Here is an 8,645-nt window from a genome sequence, read left to right as displayed (position 1 = left end):
TGTATATCTATATATATATATATATATATATATATATATATGTATATATATATATATATATATATATATATATATATATATATATATATATATATATATGTATATATATATATATATGTATATGTATATGTATATGTATATCTATATATATATATATATATATATATATATATATATATATATATATATATATATATATATATATATATACATATACATATATATAATATTAAATTGTTTTCTACAAAATAGAGTGCTCAATGTTCTTAAAAGTACAGAGCAATTATAAATCAAAAAAGTAATTGTTTTTTTTTGTTTTGTTTTATTTTTTCATTAAAAAAGTTACTTATGCAGCAAAAGTATATATCGCACACTCAGATCAAGGGTGCCACAAGTCAAAAATTATGGATATTATGTTATGAATGTCATTTGATAGTATGTTATGTGTTGTACATGGTGACAAAATACCACAAGTCTAAAACGAATGTTTACAAAATGGCAGATACAAATGGCACTCTTAGTTCGAAAAAATATTAAAAACTTAAAACTTTAACCCTGATTTTCTCAGTTTGACACTTTTTGACTTATAGCACCCGTGATCTGGGTGTACGCTATATATATATATATATATATATATATATATATATATATATATATATATATATATATATATATATATATATATATATATATATATATATATATATATATATATATATATATATATATATATATATATATATATATATATATATATATATATATATATATATATATATATATATATATATATATATAAATTCACTTACTGATTTTTTCAAATTTGTTCACTGCTAGCTTCTTATATAAACTCTTATTTTTTAATATACTTTAATATATATTTCAAACATTGCGTTCTCAACGCCGTTAATGTAAGTTCTCAAACTTTTTTGTCTTGTTTATTCTCGGTGATAACGAACATACTTTTTTTCCGGTCTGCAACATTTGTTTAGATATTGTTTAAAACTAAACATGTAGTAAAAAAATGTTGTAAAGAAACGCAATATTTTGTTGAATATATATATATTTTTTTGTTAAACTTTACTTAATTATTAGAAGTAATATATTTTTTTATATCATGAATAAAAATTCATTTTTGATACAATAATAAATCTTAATATAATATAATAATCCTAATATAATGTAATATTAATAATGTTATTAAATAATGCTATATATCATAATATGATATATAGCATTATTTGATATTATTATGATATATTAGCATTATTATATATAATATATACATATATATATATGATAATCATATATATATATATATATATATATATATATATATATATATATATATATATATATATATATATATATATATATATATATATACAAATATATACAAATATTATATGTGTAGTTATAACTACAAATATTATATATGTAGTTATAACTATTTAATATGTAGTGTTACAACTATTTAATATGTAGTATATATATATATATATATATATATATATATATATATATATATATATATATATATATATATTATATATGTAGTTAAAATTATATATGCGCATAATCGTTATGTAGTGCATAACCATTGAATGTACAGTTAAGTACACAATCATTTAGCCATTATTTTTGCAGTATCCATACCATATTTTGCATAATAATGTTGTTATATATATAAATGTTAATGACAATGTTGTAAACACATAAACATATTTTTTATAATATTCAAGTTCTTTTATAATAAAATACATTAGATGTTGTCATTAAGAATAATTGTATTATTTATATAACTGTTTTTAATACTAATTTGAAAAACTTTGATATTATTAAATCAAAATAGTATCTAGTGGTATAATAGTATTTCTAGATATATTTTCAGTGTTAAAAATTTGAAAATATTGAAGTGTGTCTAAATAAAACACATTTGCATTAACTGTGATTTTATATGCAGGAATTTTGTGTTTGTTTTCCAAACAATGTTTCCAGGATTTTTCTAAGTACTCTGACTGTTGTTGCATTGAGGAGGAACAAAAATGGGAAAATGTTTTTTTCGAATTATTGGGGTAGTTTATATCAAAGAATACTACTCCATCTTCAACTTCTTTCCACCATACATTAATGCCTTCTACTAAATAGTCAGCTGATTTTTCTAAAAGTTTTTGATATTCATTGCTATTCTTATCAATCCAAGTAAATGATATTTTTGTCTTATTAAATAGACTATGTAATGGTTGGTAGAATTTGTGAAGTATTGAAACGCCATCACATAACTTTTTTCCTTCATTTATATATTTTTTTGCTTGGTTGTGGATTATTGCATTAAAAATAACATTATCTGAATGATGATTAGAAGATGTTTTTGTAGACAGTTTCAAATTTTGAAACATTGCTTCTTCTTTTTCCACATTAGACGTACGACCTGCAAACAATCTATACTGTAGTGGAGCATGGAATGTGATAGTGAGTGATAATTTCACCAAAGAATTTTCGCTTGCTTTTTTTTAAATTAGCTTCTAAATGTTCTTTTATAAAATGTTTTTTTTTTCTAAATGTTTTTTTATTGCATGTACAAATGTGGTATTTATTAAACGAAGAATACTGTGTGTTGATCTTGATTCTTCTGGCATATAAAGGATGTTTTGTATTTAGCACAGAGTTAGTAAAAATTTAAAAACAAAGTGACCAACCTTGTAATGTTCTAGGAACCAGTTAGTAACTATTAATAAACTTTTTCAATAGTTGGCAGCATTTTTTGCTTCAATACCATTGAAAGAGCTTTTAACTATATTTTCTGCAATTTTTTTTATCTTTTTTTTCTACTAAATATGGCAATTCATCAAATATATTTTTAATATGGTTTGAAATATCATGCATTGGTTCATTATTTAAAATTTCATAGTGTAGAAGATTTAGTTGCGTTAAAGAAAAACCTGGTTTTTTAAAAAGAAGGTCAGGCAATCCTTGCACTCCATGCATTTTATTTGCCAATAGCTCCTTTAATTTTTTGACAGATGTATTTAATGGAAATTGAATATTTCTTTCATAAAGCTCTTGTTCAATCTGATCTTTTTTTAGAAATGAATATAATTTGGTTTTTCCTATAATTTTGATTTTGTAAGGAAGTGTATGGGAAGCTTAGCGATATAGATATATTATTAGAAAGATCTGCATGCATGTTGCATGCCCAACAAAAATAATTACCACCATTCTGATGACCAGCTTCCAGTTGTGCTGTTGGATTGTCACCTTTGAATATTCGTGCAACATCTAAAATAAGTGTTCCCTTGAATTCTAAGGGATTGCTCAATTGCAAAATGTCATTAATCCTGTCATCGCTATACAAAAGTTGCTGGTCATTGGAAGGACATTTACCAAGTATGTATCAGGGATGCGGAGTCCCAAAAAGGACTCCGGATTCGAAAGTCACAAAAAGATTACTTTATCCTAGTTTTTGGTATCCAGGAGCTCTAAAAATATAAATAAGTTTATGGACTACTCATAGGAAAAAAATTAAGACTTTTAGGTTAGAGGAAGAATTATTTTTTGAGTCCGGAGTCCTTAGGTATAATGGTGGCAAGGACTCCAGGACTCAGGGCTTAAAAATAATAAGTTTAAAGTCATTAAATCTCATGAACTTTTTTCTTATAGCAGATCATAAGTCAACAATCATGTTTAGAGCTTCTGGACACTACAGACTTGGAAAAAGTAGAGATATAAAGCCGGAGTCCTTTTGGGACTCTGCATCCCTGGTATGTATAAATAAGGCTTTTCGACCTCTGATTGAACATTTATATCCTCTCCATACTTTTGTTTCAAATTCAAAGCTACCTAAAAATATGGCTGTATCATACATTATGCTAACAGTAACAAGAAAGTGAGTGTGATTAGATATACTGGAGCAACCATGCCAAAACATTAAATTCCTTGTTCTTTCATAAGTTTTAAGTATATTTATCAGCTCTTTTTTAGTTAAGGTGTCATATTCATCTTTATATTCCTTAATATTATCAAGAGCACCAACAATTTGCCTTTGAGAAAGTGCTTCTAGTTCATTATCGTTTCGAACTTTCATAAAAATCTCATGGTCTTTGAACATATTTAGTCTTAAATCTTTCAAGGAAATTTTTCTGCCTTCAATATGAACCTCTTTTTTTGTAATTGTTTGATTTTCAGATGATATAACTACTTTTTCATATCTTTGGGGTACAATCTTTTCCCCTGAATTATATGTTCCATCAGCTTTTTTTTTTTTGAGTTGCTGCTTTATTTTTTTATTAGTTGGCTCGCATGGCAAAGATATATCTCTCATGTATGGCATGTTTAACCTATAATTGAGTCTAAACATGAATGATTAATAAAAGTTGAAAAGTTTAACTTATTAATGATAAGTGAAGGAAAGGTAATAAATACCTCCGTTTTTTTCTTCTATACTGTATATTATTAATATTAGTGCCATCAAAGTATGTATTATCTGACATTTTTTTTTTTTAGATTTGGTCTTTTTAGATCACAGTTCATAGATTCTAAAAGACTTTTCAGTACTTGGCCTCCGTTTGGGGGTGTAATACCTTAAAATTATTTTGTTTAAAATTCTTGTTTTTTATTGGTACTTATTACTGTTAAAATGGTAAAACTAATTTATTAGCATAATACATTTATTATTAGTTTATCATTTTTGTAACTATATCGCAGACATTTAAAACTTTTACCTTTTTGTCACAGAAAATTTACGTGCTAGTTCAGAAAAGTTTATTTTAAAACCATTAGGGTAGGACGAAATTTCATCCAAACACTCAACTTGTTTTTAAGAATATTTCTCAATAGAACCGACAGGGTTTTTTGCTTTTTTCTCTCCCTAAATTAGTGGTAGAAAAAAAAAACTTTGTATAAGCCTCACTATATGCACCTTTCAATCATTAATCCTTCTCTGTAGTATGCTAGAAGGTATATAACATAACTACATAAGGAATGGCTAGTACTTCTCTGTACTTAGAACACATTTGTCATATGGGTTGTTAAACGAGCCCTGTGAGTGTTTCCACATCTCGTAGGTTCCTTCTAGATGTGAATAGAGTTTTAAAGTATGTGTGTATGAATATATATATATATATATATATATATATATATATATATATATATATATATATATATATATATATATATGTATGTATGTATATATATATATATATTAGTTTATATACAACTTAGTTTCTCCGCGCAGCGGCCTTGCTCGGCAAGGTTCGTGTTTCGGAGTTAAAGAGTTGAGAGAGGGTTGCACCACAAAAAACAACTAAAAAATAAAAAAAGTTAAAAAAACACGCACACACACAAAAAAAAAAGAGTATCCTCTTCGACTGTAGTGGCCCCCCTCGGGCCTTGGGGAGGTGAATAATCTAAATATATATATATATATATATATATATATATATATATATATATATATATATATATATATATATATATATATATATATATATATATTGAAATATACAACTTGAAATTATAATACCAAGGCTATCTGTTGCATTTAATTAGTGTATATTGTCCAAATTATAAAAAAAGCATACATCATATATAATTAATGATCATTTGAGCTGGTAAGAACTATAATGGTGTAAGTTAAATTTTTCTCTATTTGATATTTATTAGGTTTTATTAGATTCTTTATTTGGTTTATGTAGAAAAATCCCTACATACTACTTCACCCAGGGGTCACTGGATGAACTAACGACTTATGCCAGTCCTAAATTTAACATAATGACGCATTGTAATTATAAATATTGACTTAACTCAAATCTGTTTTGAAGAAACTATTCTTATTTTAACCAACTCATTTGTTTGTACTTGACTTAAATTTTTTATAGCTGATAGTTCTAATATTCTTCTTTTTTTCGCATTTTTTTGTGTTTCAAAACTATGGGTTAGGCGGAGCTTATCTCTATTGCTTAATGATACAGGAACACCAAATGCCCTAAAAAAGTTAATTTTTTACTATACTTTGTGTTATATACATATATTATATATGTAAAACAAAGTGAGAGAGAGAGAGTGCATTCTCATTCTGGCGCAGCAAGCACATACACACTTGTGTAATATATACAGTATGTACAAACAATATTTAGTATGTATAGATCTAAATACTCAGGTGTTTATGAATACTTATCTGCTGAGCTTTCGTATATAAATACCTTTCTGTTATGGTTTCTTTCCATTGATTTTCAATATCATTTTTTATTTTATTTGCATCATATCTGAGTTTCTTTTTTTTATTTTGTGGATTAGGTATATTGATTTTCATAGCCTTTGTGAATGTGGTGGAAAATGTTTTATTAAAATCTAGTTTGTTCAGTGCTTTATGAGTTGCGATTGAAAGTTTTTTCTGCCTATACATTCCTCTTTTTTCTGCTTTATATTTGAACCTTTTACATTTGACAGGAAATTTTTCTAACACTAATTTTAGTCTTTTGTTAGCTATGCATCCTTGACAGTTAAAAAGGCTATGAAGCATTTTTTAGCTTCCTAATTTATTAAATCTTTTTTTGGAAAAGGTAAGCAAAATATCTTTCAAAGACAATTTTGACCTGGTCTTCCCTAAGTTTTTTAAATGTTTAACAATAACCTTTTTTTTTTATTTGTTCATAACTAAAGTGAAATGTAGGATTTTTTTCAATATAAATTTTGTATTGATGATTTAGCACTCTTGATCTAAAAACTTTTTAACTTTACTACATTTAACTAAATGTTTGATTCTATGTTTTTCAATAGACAGCTTTAACATAACAAAAAATTGAGTTGATTTTATTATGAATCTGTTGTTTACTTGTATTCTAAATTTGGTTAAGTAAATTTATATTCTGCCCGCTATTTTAAATGTTTACATTAATCTATGGTAATTTAAAGACCGAAATTTTAGTAAAAAAGTTTTAGGACATTATAAAATATCGGTGGTTCATATCACAGTAATATTTAAATTTTGAGCTTAGACTTTTAAATAAACATTAAGAGGTTTAACTTTAAAAGTCTAACTGGTCGTATGTCAATTTATGTGTTCTTCACACTCAAATTAATAAAAACTTTCATATAAAATGGAAAAAACAGATTTTAAGATTTTTAGATTTTTTTCGACCTTTAATATGTTTGCAGACATATGACTGGTTAGAAATTAAACATATAACTTAAAACTTGTTTGAAAAAGTTGTTTTCTAAATTTAATGTTTTATCTTCATTGAGAGCAGCACCATTTTTATACCAAAATATGGTTCATCAACTATAAAGCAAAATTTTATATCTAAACTTTAGTAATTTAAAAAAAAGTTAACTTTGTTTGATTTTAGACAAATTAAAGCGCTCGGGAAAAAAAAAAAAGTAAATAAAAATTATTTGGGTTAAAAAAATATCTTCTTACAGTTCGTATTACAGAAGTTTGTTTATTATTTATGTTTGTGATTTTTTTCTATTTATATGTATATTCAATCTTAACGAATCTTTATTATGTAATCACGAAAATGTATACTATGGAACAGAAATAAATAAAAAAATTAAAATAATATATATATATATATATATATATATATATATATATATATATATATATATATATATATATATATATATATATATATATATATATATATATATATATATATATATATATATATATATTATATATATATATATATATATATATATAGTTTTGCTGCATTAGTAATTTTGTAAATGAAAAACTAAAACAAAACAAAAAAAGAGTTTTTTTTTTTATTTAGATCAGTTTTTCAATAAGCCAATCTGACACAGGATTCTGAAGGTACTTAAAAGAAGCGCAAAGCTGCTGAATTTCTAGAAAAGAAATTCTGGATCAAATTATATTATCTATCAATACAGTTTTCAATTTTATTAATCTACGGCTAACTTGCAAACTACTGTGATTGAAAGATTTTATCGTGCATTAGATGAAGGCGGCAAGGCTAGGACTATTGCTCTCGGCCTCAAGGCTCTATCCTTGGTCTTACTTTGTTTATTATCTACATTAATGACCTTCCTATCAACATTACATTTAAAATGGCTCAATTTGCTGATGGTTCAACTTTATGCTCCTGTCTTGACAAAAAAATCTTCTCTTTTCAAACGCTTAAAAGCGACAGATCTTTAATCTGATTTCATTTCTGTAACAGATTTGGTCTTGCAGTGGCTTTTGAATTTTAACTTAAACAAAACTTAGTTATTTACTACAAACAACTACTGCTATACTATCGAAATTCCTACATTGATGAATGACAACCCTCGCATTGAGTCCTCTTCTTTACGTTTTCTTGGATTATCGTTCACTATTGATCTTTCATTAAAACCATATATACAGTCAGTTGCTAAATTAGCATCAGATAATGTTGCTTTTCTTTATCGTGCTAGCCATTTTTTACTCCTGATTCCATTTTCTTCCTCTACAAATCTCTGCTGTCACATTAGAGCTGGTTCTTCTAATGATGCTTTTTCTCCCTTTTGCAAGGTCCCAAAACGTATTGTAAACGTAGTTGGACCCGCTTTATGCTATAGCTTATTTCCAAGCTTAAGCCTCTCTCCCATCGTCGTAAAGTTACATCTCTCTCTCTTTTCTACAAATATTATCATGGTCGTTG

General features: G+C 25.6%; 1 long non-coding RNA gene across 1 annotated transcript; it reads left to right on the top strand.

The window, feature by feature from the left end:
• Window positions 1–1,012: 1,012 nt before the first annotated feature.
• LOC136085776 (uncharacterized) lies at window positions 1,013–4,714 on the top strand. The gene is made up of 3 exons (XR_010641167.1): window positions 1,013–1,097; window positions 4,291–4,411; window positions 4,504–4,714. It is a non-coding gene; the product is annotated as an uncharacterized LOC136085776 (long non-coding RNA).
• Window positions 4,715–8,645: the final 3,931 nt, after the last annotated feature.

This window comes from Hydra vulgaris, chromosome 10 (assembly GCF_038396675.1).
Source record: "Hydra vulgaris chromosome 10, alternate assembly HydraT2T_AEP".
In the NCBI taxonomy this organism is placed as follows: Eukaryota; Metazoa; Cnidaria; class Hydrozoa; order Anthoathecata; family Hydridae; genus Hydra; species Hydra vulgaris.
The sequence above is the reverse complement of the archived record's forward strand: the minus strand, read 5'-3'. Positions and strand labels throughout refer to the sequence as shown.